This window comes from Malania oleifera, chromosome 8, assembly GCF_029873635.1.
Source record: "Malania oleifera isolate guangnan ecotype guangnan chromosome 8, ASM2987363v1, whole genome shotgun sequence".
NCBI classification, from domain to species: domain Eukaryota; kingdom Viridiplantae; phylum Streptophyta; class Magnoliopsida; order Santalales; family Ximeniaceae; genus Malania; species Malania oleifera.
The window spans coordinates 3115654-3132443 of record NC_080424.1 but is presented as its reverse complement, the minus strand read 5'-3'; positions in this window follow the sequence as shown (position 1 = coordinate 3132443).

The following is a 16790-nucleotide window of genomic DNA, read 5'->3' as shown; positions in this document are numbered from 1 at the left end:
TGTGCTTATATATATAATTTTGTTTTTCGTAGGTTTTTACTATTTCCTAAAAGTCGATCTCTAAATGACAGGAAGCTTAAGCAGTGTTCGGGTGATGGTATTATTTATATAAAGGGGGGGAGGGGGTAATTATCACTGGAATAGAAGGTGTTAGTTATAGTACTAAGTCGGTTTGACCAATTCAAATTGGTCATAGGTGTAAATTAAATAAATTGTATTTGAAGATATACCAATATTTGCATATTCATCCAGATCAATATGCATTATGGGTGACCGCAAGATACCCTATGCAAGGGTTCAATGATATAGTCTTCGATGAGATTATTCCTGTAACTGATGATTACGGTCTGCGCATTGTGTTGGATGCACACTGCGTAGGACCGACATATTTAATTGTGCAACTATATGTCAAAATCATTCCTCACATGGGTGTCGCCGCGGATAGGCAAACAAGGACGTCTATCGAGCATGTAGTTGAAGCGGAGGAAGACACCCAACAAACATGTCATTATGATATGACTGCGGAAGAAGGAATTAAATCATACACATGTGGAAGTTGGTGGGATGCCTGTTGTGGATTTCAACAAATGTCCGAGATTGTCATTTGAGCCGCCGACATACGAAAGACCTGTTTTTCACACGGATGATCAGAGAGGTTGCAAAGAAGTTCCGGCAGAAGGTCCAGGATCATTGTTTGTCATTGCGAATAATGAGTTAGACGAGGGGATGAACATTATGAACGATATTAATTTACAAGATGACACGTACAAACAGGAAACGTTTGAAGGTTTAAATGAGTTCCCCGATGATGTGAACCCACCCCCCGATGAAACAAATTATGCCACGTACGACACCCAGTTTATGGACGAACCTCCAATGTACGGTCAAATTGACATAAATGCTACAGATTTGTCACGTGAAGAGGAGCTTCCTATACAGTCAACTTGTTGGGATAAATCGTCTGAGCTGAGTAGGGGGATGTTATTCGGGTCGAAGAATCAGTTGATAGCGGCAGTGCAAATATATCAAGCTCGAACCCACCACGACTTCCACGTTGTGTAGTCTACCCAATGTTATGGGTTGTTAGGGGTAAGGAGTTCGATTGCGGATGGAGAGTACGTGTAATGTATCGAACGAAACACTAATTATTCGAAATCACCCAATATGGTGGTTCGCACATGTGTTTGAATAAACTTCTCGGATAGGACCATAACCAAATCACATCGTCCCTCATTGCTAAGGAGATAGTGAATATGATCAGGGGAGATGCGTCAACATCAATCGCCACATTTAAAGAGTTCATAGATCATCACTCTGGCCATTCGATCTCGTATAAGAAGGTCTAGTAGGGCAAACAAAAGGCAATTTCCCAACTATTCGGCGATTGGGAGATGTCCTATCAAACTTTTCCAAAGTGGATAGAAACGATGTGCGCGTACAATCCTGGTATTGTAGTCAAGTGGAGGTGGACTCCTGTTCCAGGTTACAAGAACACCACAACATTTGTTTCTGTATTTTGATTGTTTGCAACGTCCATTCAGGGTTTTCGTCACTACCCTCCCGTTATTTGCGTGGACGGGACACACATGTACGGTGAGTACAAAGGTAAACTCCTAATTGTGACGTGCCCGAATGCAAATAGACAAATATTTTTTTTTTTTGCATTTTCTATTGTCTAAGAGGAAAGCCTAGACACATGGAATTGGTTTCTCTATTATCTTCGCTCTATTACTGATATAGACAACATTTGTCTTATATCATATCAGCATCCAGGAATTCTCGCTACAGTACAACGCAATCCTGATTGGCAACCACCACGTGCCCACCACCAATTCTGCTTTCGACACATGGTCAACAACTTTAATATGAAAGTACATAGTGTCAATCTTAAGCGTATGGCTGAGCGAGCGAGAAGGAAGCATCAGGTAAGAAAATTTGATAAATGGATGGAGAGGATATTCGATGAGGGTGGAGAACCAGTAAAATCGTTTTTTGAGCAGATCCCTACTCATATGTGGACTTAATGCCACAACGGTGGACAAAGGTATGGGAACATGACCCCTAGCCTTGTGGAATGCTTCAACGCCGTCCTGAAAGGAGCTTGTAGCCTCCCAATAAAGGCCCTTATGCGACTAACAATTTATCGCATTGCACATTATTTCAATAGCCGATGGAAGGCTGCTCATAACGCAATAGCTGGAGGAAATGCATTTACTCCACATATCCTACTAGCGATGGAAAGAAGGAAGCTGAAGGCAATTAGACATCGAGTCACGATGTTCAACCGGTCTAGGTGTACCTTTAGCATCACAACCGCACAATTAGGGTCACATTCTTGCCACCGTTTGTATGGGCGGAGTACGTGTTCAGCTCGTCAACATCATATACACCTTCGCTAGTAGCTGATATTACGAAACCGTCTAGTAGATAGGCTGACGCCCCTTCTGACTATGTTGCCATCCCATCAATGTCATACTTATTAAACGACATTTTCGATACAGAGGAGGTCGATGCACCGGCCATGCCACCTCGTTCTCGACCAAAGCCATCATATCAATTATCTCCCCATCTACTTCACATAGATGTTGATTATGTAGTATCTCTTGGGGAAGATGACCCACATGCAGGACGACGAGGAGATAGGACACCAGGTGCAGATGAGCAACCAGTAGAGGGCAGACACATACGACAACCACCCCGACCCCAGAGATGACCTCACTGCGACACAAAGTAGTATAGCATTATTTTTATTTCATTTGTATAACATTGATTATTTTCATTTCATTTGTATGACATTGATTATTTTCATTTCATTTGTATAGCGTCGTTGCATTATTCATGTATAATTAGAAATGTTTATTCATTTTCCCCAACTGATGTGTTACATTAGTGATAGTTATTCTTTTATTAGTAATATAAAAGCAATGCATGCATCTTTTAAGCATATAATAATGCTCTATATTATAATTTATTCAATTGTTTATTTCACATTTCACAATTCGAATTTATGCAAAAATGTAATTGAAATCTATTCATTATCAAAGTAATAGTCATTATAATGCAAATTATCTCAAAACCTTAAAATTAAACATTCACTTCCATTTTCTTTTAGAATACTATTAAAAAAAATTAAATGGTAAACATAGAATTTATAATGAATTATCACTTCACATGTTTTAAAATTAAGAAACATAACTTTGAAAAATATATCAAAGCACACAAGTTGAAAAATGTTGAGCTAGTAAATAACTTTAGAAATTGAGCCTAAAATGCATAAATCACAAACCAATTAACAAACCCTAAACTGGAAAAAAAAGTAACAAAGAAATTAATAACAACAATTATTATTAAGAATAAGAATCAGAATAAGTTGGAAAATATTCTTTTTATTAAAAAAAATATTTTAGTTTTTTGGAAGAAGGTTATGAAAAATGTTTTTATTTATAGACATAATTTTAATGCAGTGTAAATCTCGCAGGACCAAGTTGTGAGATTTGTGTGGCCAGGGTAATCGTCTTTGGACGCGTGGCAAATCTCGCAACTTAGTCCTGCGATATTTGAACAAATCTTGCAGATTTGAACAAATCTCGCAGGACCAGGGTAATCGTGTTTGGACGTGTGGCAAATCTCGCAGCTTGATCTTACAATATTACGCAAGCATTAGATTGGGAAAATTTTTCCCAAACAGAGCATTATGTTATATTGTATTATAAAATAATAATAAATTGAGAAAAAGTTCATTGTTTATTGTTTTACTTTTTTCATATTAACATCTCTAGCAAATTCGAAAGCATGTCTAACAATTTCTATAAATATTTTGAATTGCATATGCATGAGGGTCACCATTTTGTTTATATATTATGAATAATAATTTCAAGTATATACTTGCTAAAGCTGCATTATGGTCCGTCCCTTCTCCGAACCCAGCATACGCGGAAGCTTTGTGCACTAGTCTGCCTTTTTTTAGTTAATTTATTTATGTTTAAATTAATATATGCACACGGAAAGCATGTGCTCTTTCACTAGTTTTTTTTTATTAAAAATCATGTGTATAATGATTTATTCAGTAAATACTAAAACATTTTGGTAATAATTTTTCACAATAATTGAGAATTTGTGGTAAAGCATGTATATTTATGTGGATGACTATCTAGATAATAGGTTATAACCTTTGGTATGCCCATATAATGGTTCATTATGTGGTTAACCTTTGGGATGCCAATATATTTGTCTATATAAAGACATGCTTTACAACAAAATGAGATAATAAGATGATTAGCAACATCTAGTTCCTGAAGAACTAGACTGTTGAATTTCTATAACTCCAAACTAATTTTTCTCTTTTTATTTCATTTACAACACATTATCAACACGATCAAGTCTTTAATGATATAGCAAGCTTCGTTGGTATTATTCTAAGGTTAGAATCTTATTTCCTTTAACATTTGTTATCAATATAACTTTAATTTTTCGTCAAACTATATTTATATGTTAACTATATTTCTAATCTCGAGTACGTGTCCTAAAATATTTTTATGTTGGGATATATGTGAGAATAACATTTCCATTTAATATTTACCTAACTTTGAATTTTTATTTGTTTTTTAAAGTGACTTTATGATGTTAAACCTCATAAAGCTTAAATTCATTGCCCTTAATATTTTTGGAAGAAACTATCTATCATGGGTACTTGATACTGAGATTCACCTTAATGTTATGAATTTTGGGAGTACAATTGAAGAAAGAAATCAAACATCCCTGCAGGACCACACAAAGTCAATGATTTTCCTTCGACACCATTTACATGAAGAATTGAAAATTGAGTACCTTACTATTAAGGATCCATTAGTCCTTTGGAACGACTTGAAGGAGAGATATGAATACCAAAAAATGGTAATTCTTCCAAAAGCTCGATATGATTGGATACACTTGCGATTGCAAGATTTTAAATTTGTAAGTGAATATAACTCAACGTTGTTAAAAATTAGCTCTCAATTGAAGTTATGTGGAGAAAAAATTATCAATAATGATATGTTAGAAAAAATATATACGACTTTTCATGCCTCGAATGTGCTCCTGCAACAGTAATATTGAGAGCGTAGATTTACAAAATATTATGAGTTAATTTCTTGTTTACTTGTGGTTGAACAAAATAACGAGCTTTTGTTGAAAAATCATCAATCTCGTCCAACTGGCTCAACACCATTCTCTAAAGTGAATGTGGCTTTTTCTCGAGGTCGTAGTGGTAAAAGGGGTCGTGATAGGAAAAATATTTGGACCCGTGATGATCATCCTTCAAAGTTTGAAAGAAAAGGAACTAAAAAGACTCAAAGGAAATGGGTAAAGAATAAAGAAAGTTCTAAACAAAATAACAATGCAAAATAATGACAATATTTGCTATAAGTGTGGAACAAAAGGTTATTGGTCTCGAATATGTTGCACTCTTAAATACCTAATTGATCTTTACAAGGCATCATTAAAAGGAAAAGGGAAAAATGTTGAAGTGAATTTGTCTAAACCTATTGATACTAGGTATGAGCCTCCTTTGGATGTTGATTTAAATGTTTCTAATTTTTTTGAGGATCCTAGTGGAAAAATTGATCATTTGATTGAGGATGGAAATGTCTACTATTAAATTATTTTCATGTTTATGTTATTTTGAAAAAAGTTAACTTATGTAATTTTTTTTATTCAAAGTTTTACATGTAATATGCTTGGTAATATTTTGCTATCTTTCCTAATTCTTAAATTTTACTTTTCATTTACTAGATCATACAAAATAAACTTGATAAAATGGAGGATAACATATGTCTGGTGGACAGTGACACGACTCACATAATTCTTCATGTTAAAAAATATTTCTTGCAATTAACATTAGCTGAAATTAATGTTAATACAATATCTAGCTCTATAAATGTAATAGAGGGCTCTAGAAGAGTTCACATTATGTTTCCAAATGGAACAAAATTGTATATTGATGATGCATTGTATTCTAGTAGATCTCAAAGAAATCTACTAAGTTTTAATGATATACGTCGCAATGGATATCATGTTGAAACTAAGAATGAAGGAGATATGAAATATCTTTTTATTACATCTACAGTTTCAAACCAGAAGATCATATTAGAAAATTTTTCAAGTTTTTCATCTAACCTATACTTCACAAAAATAAGGATGGTTGAATCAAATTTTATGCACCGGAAGTGCTCTAAGCCTGTAAGTTATATACTTTGGCATAATCGTCTTGGCCATCCTGATTCAATTATAATGCGACGAATCATTGAAAATACACATAGATAGCCATTAAAGGATCAGAAAGTTCTTTTACCTGATGATTATTTTTGTATTTTTTGTGCTAAAGAAAAACTGCTTGTTAGACCTTCTCCATCTAAATTACCTTTAGAGTCTCCATCTTTTCTGCAAAGAATACAAAGAGATATTTGTGGCCCAATCCATCCATCTTGCGGACAATATCGATATTTCATGGTTTTAATTGATGCTTTCACTCGATGGTCACATGTTTCTCTACTTTCAACTCGTAATGTTGTTTTTGCTAAATTTCTTGCTCAAATAATAAAGTTAAGATCAAGTTTTCCTGATCATCCCATTCAGACTGTCCATTTAGATAATGCAGGTGAATTTTCTTCAAAAACATATTATGACTATTGCATGTCAATAGGAATAAGTATTGAACATTCTATTGCACATGTTCATACACAAAATTGTTTAGCGGAATCCTTCATTAAGCGTTTACAATTTATTGCTAGACCTATGCTTATGCAATCAAAGCTTCCCGCATCTTCTTGGGGTCATGCTATAGTGCATGTTACGTCTTTGATTAGAATTAGACCAACTACATATCATAAGTTTTCATCTTCACAGCTTGTGTTTAACCACCAACCTAATATATCTCATCTTAGAAATTTTGGTTGCACTGTATATGTTCCTATTGCACCTACACAATGAAGTAAGATGGGACCACAACGTCGTTGTGATCCCAAGATGGGGGGTGAATTGGGTATTTTTAAAATATTTAGTTTTACTTCAACAATCAATCCATATTCTAAGATTTAACACAGACAATCACCAGGACTTTAAATTAATTCAATCCAATAATTTTATATTCAATTATACCCAATTAATTATCAAGTGCTTGTAAGGTTATTCAACATACACACCTGCAAGATTGGTAATGAATTGCGTTGCGAAAATTAAAAGAAGTAAGGGAAGAGAGAAAGCAAACACAATTTTTACGAGGTTCAGCCAACCCGGCCTACGTCCTCGCCTTGAGCAATCCACTCAATGATTCCACTAAATCCCTGCTCCTTTAATCGGGACGGAGTTTCCCTTACAATTTGCTACTTACAAGAGGTATAACTTGTAACGACCTGCTCCTTTTTCACATATTTTTTTTTATATAAATAAATTATCATCACATCATACATTCCAGCTCAACAGGTCACAATCCACCTGAGCTCGTGGGCACCAGGGATATAACAAAACATACAGCAGAAGCCTACGTAGCAGAAAGTATAAAATCATATACATCTCATCATAATGTGCATAACACATACCAGAGTCACTACAATTACTATCTCACAATATATACATCTCAAAAATGAAATCTAGGGACAATCCCCACAAAACCTAACTGTCCCTACCAAAAACTTACCCTTCCAAAGAGGGCAAACAACTGATCTAGATCAGGCGGGCTTTTCCCGCTCTCCTATTAGGGGCTCATGAAAAATGTATAAGATTTAGGGGTGAGACACCTCTCAGTAAGGGAAATAAACTAATACCAGTGTGTGACAACATGAGTATTATGTGTTCTACATATACCATACATAACATATTCAATACTGTTTATCAAATCTGGGAAAACATATGCATATCAAAACATGACAAAACATACTGCATTTTCATAAACATTTCTCATCTCATATCATAATAATAATAAAAACAATCCTGGTAGGTTAGCTAGCTGTTGTCATGTATTACCCCCACATGACTGGGTTGTGTGGCCCGAAGGCGGGACCTGACAATGGTTGGCCAACCACTGCCAAGTCAAACAGTAGTCTGTAGGTCCGATGGGTCTACCCAAACTGGTCCGTACACCAGGGGCGATAACAGCACACTTCTTGAAAATAACCACATCGACCATCCAATCTCACACCACTCCGTACAGCTGCGTTAACACAGATATCATGATCACGAGGACCATCGACACATAGCAATGGTACCGTGCAAGTGTTAGCCTAGACCAAGCCAACCAGGTTCTGATATCATATACATATACTAAAATCGTGATACATGGATATCTCATATCAATAATTATCAAATCAATCATATCATTTTTCACATATACATATTTCATGAAAATCATCGGCCCGTACGCCGGCAAATCACATAGCACAGCTCGTACGCTGGCAAATCACATAGCTCGGCCCGTACGCCGGCAAATCACGTAGCACAGCCCGTACGCTGGCAAATCTCATCCACATAGCACGGCCCGTACGCCGGCAAACATATTCACATAACACAGCCCGTACGCCGGCAAATCATATACATATATATATATATATATATATATCTCGGCCCGTACGCCGATTTTCCATCATAGAAATCCATATCGTCCCCATTCCCAGAAAATAGTATTTCACAACATTTTTATACTCATGCCACACTAAACAAATTTTCCACGTATTCAACATATCATCATTTAAACAGTATTTTCCAAATATAAATCATATATATAAATATATTTATTTTTCCTGAAACCAGATGCTACATATATATACATGCATTTTCTCAAAACAAACTAACTTAGTTTATCCCCTTACCTGATTCCTGAAAAGCCCCTAAGAAAAACCTTCCCCCTACCCACAAGGTTTTCAACTCAATACCCTGAAAATGAAAACTCGTAGAATTAAAATTTAGTATTTTCGTACGTACAACATTTTCTATAACTATCACTAAGTCAAATTCGACTTAAAAAGTCTTATCTCAACTTAGGGATGATTCTCAATGGTCCCAATCAACACCCCTGGAACTGAAAATTTTCAGTATTAAAGTTTAGTATTTTTATGCGTATATCACTTTCTTCAACTGTCAAAAATCCAAATATTGAATATAAAGCCTTACCTTGGATTTGGGATGAAATCCAACTTCGTTTCCCCGACGATCCGCTCCGGCAGACTTATAGAGAACTTCGCCAGGAGCGTCGTGGTGGCTTTGGTTTGTCGATCCGGTGTAAAACTAGCCCGAAATCAAAGAGAGAGAGAGAGAGAGAGAGTCGTAGGAGAGAGAGAGAGAGAGAGAGAGAGCACTTCCAAAAAATCAAAGCAAGCTTCTTGAAGAAGCTTGAGTTATATTTTATATATAGTAATCATTAATTAAAGTAAAGCTTCTTGAAGAAGCTTTCACACTTTCTATATATATATATATATAAACCTATATATTAAATGCATATCATAATAATTTACTTATATATATACATGCTTCAATATTTATATATATATATATATATATATATATATATATATATTTCCTTATCATACTATTCATTTTACTTATTAATTTAATTAATTAATTTTATTTTATTTTTATTTTTTTTAAATTTTATTTTTCCCGATTACTACAGAACTTCCTCCTAACCCGCTGCTTACAAGAGATACAACTTTCTCCTCAAACCCGGTTCACAACCTGAACCGTGATTGCAATAGAACTATTATGCAAAAACTCAATAATGCTTCTATATAAGCTTATAAGTACAATAGAAATTCTTAACACATATTCATATGATAAAACTTGAAACTCAGTATGTATGTAATGATGAAATCGTTATATGAATGATATACTTCACAAAAATACCCTTTAATCAATATCTCCCAAAAATTGATTTCTTAAAAATATGAACTTTGGAGATCTTAGGGTTTAATCTCAAATAACGTTAAGCAAGATTTGACAACAGGATCCTTTAAAATAATATTGAATAATGCTCGAATTTATATTCCTGCTATCAAACAATTTGTTAATATCGAATCTTCGAATAAATATGACTTTGAATATTTTGCAAAAATATTCCTCAAAAATTGTTTCAAGAAGTTATGAGAATTTCCAATCAAATACCCAATTAACAAATCTTTGAATAAAAAATAGCTTTAAAATATCTTAAAGATTTAGTTATTTAAAAAAATAACTTTCTCAAATATATATTCAATCAATCACAATACAATACCGAAATATTGATTTATTCTCCCAATAAATATATTAAAATAATAAATGAAGGAAAACAAAAATTAGACTTGTATACTCAAACCTCAATACCAACGTTAATGACTAAATATGTGATAGCTTTGGTGTATTCCCAAAAGGGGGGGTGAATTGGGTATTTAAAAATTATCGCCTAAGTTAAACTAGATCAACAGTGTTACTCAACCTAGGGCATGTTTATGTAAAAATAAACCTAATCATTCACAATAAAACATACACGTGTAGTAAGTAAATTGTGGAAATGTAAAGAAAATGCACGATATGTTATCGAGGTTCGACCAACTGTGCCTACATCCCCGCCTCTAGTTCGCAAACCTGAGGATTCCACTAAAACTCACTTAATGGGTGGAGTGGCATCGATTACAACTAGGTCAATTAGCATAGGGCTGACCTTAACCTTTACAAACTCTCCTTGTGGGGTGGAGAAGGCCCTAGGTCAAATTCACAGGGCTGATCCCAACCTGATCCTTCCGGACTATATCAAACCCTCTCAGGTCACGCCTGGAAATACATTAGTATTTTTCTCAATCAACTGGTATAGTGATTATGCTTTCATGTAAAGCAGATATGTACCCAAATACGCGCATTATAATCAATGCACCTCAATGATGTATGAACTATAAGCTCGGTACTCTACTTGTGCAATCAACACTCAACATTATGGATAATCTCAAATATGCACAAGAGTGTATAAACAAGGTTTTCTTGAAACACAATATAAAATATCTCAATGCAAGCTTAGGGTTTCAAAGATGTCAATTAGAGTATTCAAACAACCTCAAAAATATTTTCTCAAATGTATCTAGCACAAGAATTGTTTGAAATCTACCTTTGAAAAATATTTTTGCACACAAAAGAATAAGCCCAAATGAGAATTGCAATGATAATGCAAACTCACTTAGTTATATGATTTTTCCCAACCAAAGATTTATTAAATGAAATCGGGGGAAAAATCAAGCTAAACCCTCAATATGAAAATCACAAGTACAAGAGCAAGTGAGGGTTTTTAGAAAAATAGAATAATCTATAAAACACTCACACAACTATATTTCTCAAAAGAATGGATGTATTATAAGTGTATGAGCTTCGAATGAACAAATAGGGTTTTGTAAATTTGAGAGAATTTTTTATCTAATCCTATTTGCTAATCATCTATAATCTAAGCAAATGAACCCCTATATATAGAGAACGAGCAAATTATGATTGTTGGGGGACACACAGGGTATTCTTAAATTTGTTTAAAAAAGTTTAGCAAAATTAACCCTGTTTACTTAATTTTAACCCTGGTAAAAAATGATTTTACCCGCCAGATTCGGGTGGCTGAACCAAGGTTCGATCGCCCGAATAGACTTATCTTGAAAAGCCCATTTTAAACAGTTCAGTCGCCTGTGTGTAGGTTAGGTAGCCCAAACAAAAGTTAGTAGCATTTGCCGCGCGGTTCGAGTGCTTGGTGCAAAGTTCGGTTAACCAAACTAACCAATTCAGTCGCCCAAGGTCTGATTTGAACGCAAAACTTCGGCAGCCCGAGTTGGTGAAAAGTAACCTTTTAAGGGTTCAGGCGCCCGAGGGCGATAGGGTTATTTTGGGTTCGGTCGCCCGAAGCCTATTCAAACTGCTGAATTTCCAGCAATTCAGGCGCCCGAGGAGTTTTGAACTCCTAGGGTTTGGTCGCCCGACCTCTCTTAAGTTTTGCAATTTTGCCCAATTTTACTTCAATTAATTCCCTAGATAATATATGTGATTATGGAAACAATGTGCACTAAGTGTTGGGACCTAGGGTCTTTTCTAATGCCTTTTTAAGTACGCCAAAAAACCTAGCGTCGGTCGACCGAAGATCCCTAAGGTCTCTCTAAGGTCTTGAGCTTATAGATCCTACATGCATGTAATGCAGATTATTATAGACCTTTTTTTTAAATGAAATTATCACAGACCCAATGATAAAAAATACACAAATAAATATGTTGGGTTTTCACTTCTCTTTAGGTTGCCACATGTCATTATATGAGTATTTGCCAATAAATACCTACACACAAACTTGACAACCATTAAATACCTGAGTATTTGTCATAATCAAAATAGGGTATGACCCATAGGGTTAACAATATGTGCGTGAATGCCTTTAAGATCAACATAATGAATGCCCAAACTAGATGTGAATACTTTGGAGTGCAGGCAAGAGGTGTATTTTCGTTTGATGCTCTCAAAATCAATCAAAAACGTTCAAGGCTCCCAAGATATGTTCAAAAGTGAGACACTAGAATTCTTAGGTTAATTTTATATAAGTTCTCGACCCTAGGTTTAATCTTAGCCGTTGGATCAAATTAAATGGACGAAATTCCACGCGTATCCTCACTGAAACACAATTCTACGCCTAACATTCGTCAATGAGAGGACACATTCATCGACGAGTGTTCAACACTTGTTCGTTGACGTGAACATGAGTTTGTCGACGAGAGACTTGTCTAAAATTTCTGTGCTCTCGATATTTTCTCATTGATGAGTGTTCAACACTCGTTCGTCGACGTGAACGTGAGTTCGTCAACGAGAAACCTGTCTAAAATTTTTGTGCTCTCGGTATTTTCTTGTCGACGAGAACAAGGTGTTCATCACCGAGTGGCCTTCATGCGTTCGTCGACAAGGCCTCTAAAAATTTGCCTCCGAAATTCAATTTAACGTAGACTCTTTTAAATAAATTCTCCATGATATGCATGTGTCCTAAGGTCAGTTTAAATTATGAACTTCTAGCTTGTAAATACAATGAAATCTAAATACCCATTCCCATGACTATCTTGAATTTGACACTTGCATCTCCATTCTCTAGTCTAAGGTAGGATTGTGCCTGGTTGTATATTCCTTAATTCTTATGGCTTCCATGACTTCCTTAACTTTCGTCCATGCTAAATAACGTTCCTGTTCACACTCTCAATGCACGGATCAAATACCAAGTGATTTGTCATTATCAAAACAGGATTGGACTCATAGAGTCAACAATCATCTTGGTATTTATGTTGGTTTTGATTCTTCTTCTATTATTAGATATCTTGAACCACTAGCAAGTAATTTTTTTTGTGATACCCCGTGGAAAAAAGGCTTAAAAAGGATTAGATGTTACTACCCATATCAACAATGTGCATCTTTCTTTTGGGGAGCCATCCGATAAGAACTCCACGGTTAAGCGTGCTTGTCTTAGAGTAATCTTGAGATGGGTGACCTTCTGGGAAATTTTCTCGGGAAGTGTTTGAGTGAGGACAAAACACACTGAAAATGACACATGTTGGTCTGTGGGGCTAGTCATTAGTTCGATAAGGCTCGCCCCCTGTTATCTGATTCAGCTGGAGGAGGAGAGACACAATACTCCCTGACAGGCCTAGGTTGGGGCATTACAAAATGGTATCAGAGTCATTACCCAGCCAGAAGTGTGATGAGATTCACATCGCCTGGGTTTGGAAATGTGGATTCGCAACGAAGACGTTGCGTTCTATAAGTGGGGGAGAATGTGATACCCCATGGAAGAAAGGCTTAAAAAGGATTAGATGTTACTATCCATATCAACAAGGTGCACATTTCTTTTCGGAAGTCTTCCCATAAGAACTCCACGGTTAAGCGTGCTTGTCTTGGAGTAATCTTGGGATGGGTGACCTTCTAGGAAGTTTTCTCAATAAGTGTGTGAGTGAGGACAAAACACACTAAAAATGACACGTGTTGGTCTGTGGGGCCAATCATTAGTCTAATAAGGTCCCGCCCCCCCCCCCCCGGTTGTCTGGTCCAAATAGAGGAGGAGAGACACACTGCTCCTTGACAGACTCAGGTTGGGGTGTTACATTTTTAGATCAAGATTTCTAGATTGTCAATTTGATGAATTAGTTTTGTCATCATTAGGAGAAGGAAAAGGTAAAGAATTAAAAACACAAGAATTTTTTTGGGACACACCAACTTTGTCTAATCTTAATACATGCACAAATATATGTGAACTTGAAGTTCAAAGAATAATTCATTTGCAGAATACTGCAAATCAATTGCTAGATGTTTTTACATACACAAAAAGGGTCACTCAAACACATGTTCTGACTGCAAATATTCCTGTCAGGTTGATTGTTCTTGAAGAACACCTAATGAGAATAGCAGCTAATGAATCTAAAGTGCGCCAGAAGCATGGTAGACTAATTAGAGCAAAGGATAATGTTCCTTGAAAGAAAAAGGAAATGAATAAAAGTGGCACTCCAACAGAGTTCATTAACACTCAAGAAAAAGTTAAAAGAAATATAGATCAACAATCTCATATTTCCACAGAAGCAACACCAGAAGTGTTTTTAGTACTGAAAAATTATGAGATCTCACTAAAATTTGGAAATATGCGAAGAAAAAATGAAGTTGTTGTTGACAATGTGTTTGCATATGCGATTGCTTCAGAAATTATTAATGATAATGAGCCCGAGCCACAAACTGTAGAAGAATGTCGATATCAAAATGATTGAAAGAAATGGAAAGAAGCAATATAGGCTAAGCTAGACTCATTAGCCAAACGTAAGGTATTTGGACCAGTAGTCTAAACACTTGAGAATGTCAAACCTATTGGGTATAAATAAGTTTTTGTATGTAAAAGAAATGAAATGAATGAAATTGTGAGATACAAGGCATGTCTTGTAGCACAAGATTTCTCACAAAGGTCTAGTATAGATTATAATGAGACATATTCCCCTATTATGGATGTAGTTACTTTCAGATTTGTGATTAGTTTAACGGTTTCTGAAGGACCCAACATATGCTTCATGGACTTAGTTACAGCTTACTTGTATGACTCATTGGATAATGACATATATATGAAAATCCCTGAAGGATTTAAAATGCCCGAAGCATATAATCCAAAACAACAGCAAATGTATTCTGTTAAATTTTTTTTTTATCGGTAAAGGTAAACATATATGATCTAAAGTGTATTTATAGGCCTACTCTGGGCATACCCAAAGGGGACAAATGTAATGTCCTAATCATAATTGCATAAGAATACCATCAAAAGCTAAATCTATAGCCTATCTAACATAACATCCATATATATGAATCATAATAAATGTAAATGTAGGATAGCAAAAGAACATTTACATTGTTTTCTAACCTGGGATCCATATTGATGCTTCCGAGTCCATTTAGATTCATCTCCAACATTTTAGTGTTGTCTTTGAGTTACAGCAGTGATGATGCTTCCAACTTTCCATTGACTGAGCTTCCATAACAATGCTTCAGAGATCCGTGATGAGCCCACACAGAAATCAAGGCTGCCTTTAGGATACAGCTAAATTGTTTACAGCAAACCAGGTCTGGCATCAACACAATCTACCAACCAGAAAGGTGTATCTGATGTGTTTCTAGTCCAGCCCTTATTATAAAATGAAAGGAGTATCTGATGCTCTCTTTCTATGACCTTTTGTAAGCGATTTTCTACCCATCCACCAGAAGAACATTCCAATTCCCAGAGTGTATCAGATCTGGGAATTTATCATACAGGGTTCTAAATACATGAGTTTGAATGACCTTGATAATACCCTCTGCGGGAGTATCAACTTTCTCAAACAAGCATTTATTTCTAAAATGCCATATACAGTAAACTGTAGCTGCAAGGCCTGCCCTCTTTGCCACAGCATGAGCCCCCTTTCCTTTTGCTTCCTTTTTAACCCATTTTAGTGCAGCATTGATAGTGCTAATAGATCTTTTACATCCAAGCCACGTTTTAATAGCCTCCCAAATTTCTTTGGTAACCTTACACTTAAAGAATAGGTGTGACTCAGACTCATCTTCAGATTTACAAAGTACACATATCGATTCTCTATCTGAACCACGCAGCTTGTCATTTGTTAATAGTTTATTCTTAGTGCTCAGCCATAAGATGAAAGAATGCTTAGGTATGCCTCCATTCTTCCAGACAACATTGGACCATGGCTTTATAGTGCCGTTCGACCTCCAGTAATTATAGGCATTCGAGTAGACCATCTCATTATCACGTGTCCATTGATCAAGCAACTGCTCTGCACTTTCCCAGCTGTTGCAATTCTGCACCAATAGATTTCTAATCTTTATGATTTTCTTGAATAATGGGGAGTCATCATGCTTAGCCGTGGCTTCCCATAAGCTGCCATTTCTCAGATAAACTTGGTTGATCCATTTTGACCACAATGTATCCTTCTTTTTGTGAATATTCCAAAGAGTTTTGGTAAGAAGGGCTCTGTTCCAAGTTTTCATGTCAAACACTCCCAGTCCCCCTTCAGTCTTGGGCAGACATATTTCCTTCCATGCAACCAGAGGTTTTACCTTATTGCCCTATAAAAATACCCTGCATAAATTGATTATCTGTTTAATCACAGCCACCGGAATAGGAAAAATGGAGAGCCAGAACCATTCCATTCCCTGTACCACTGAGTTAATCAGATCTACGTTCCCAGCATATGACAACGTTTTGATAGGCCAAGAATCGATGATGTTGCCAATTCTTGAGACCAGGGGAGCATAGTGTGTCACATTGAGTC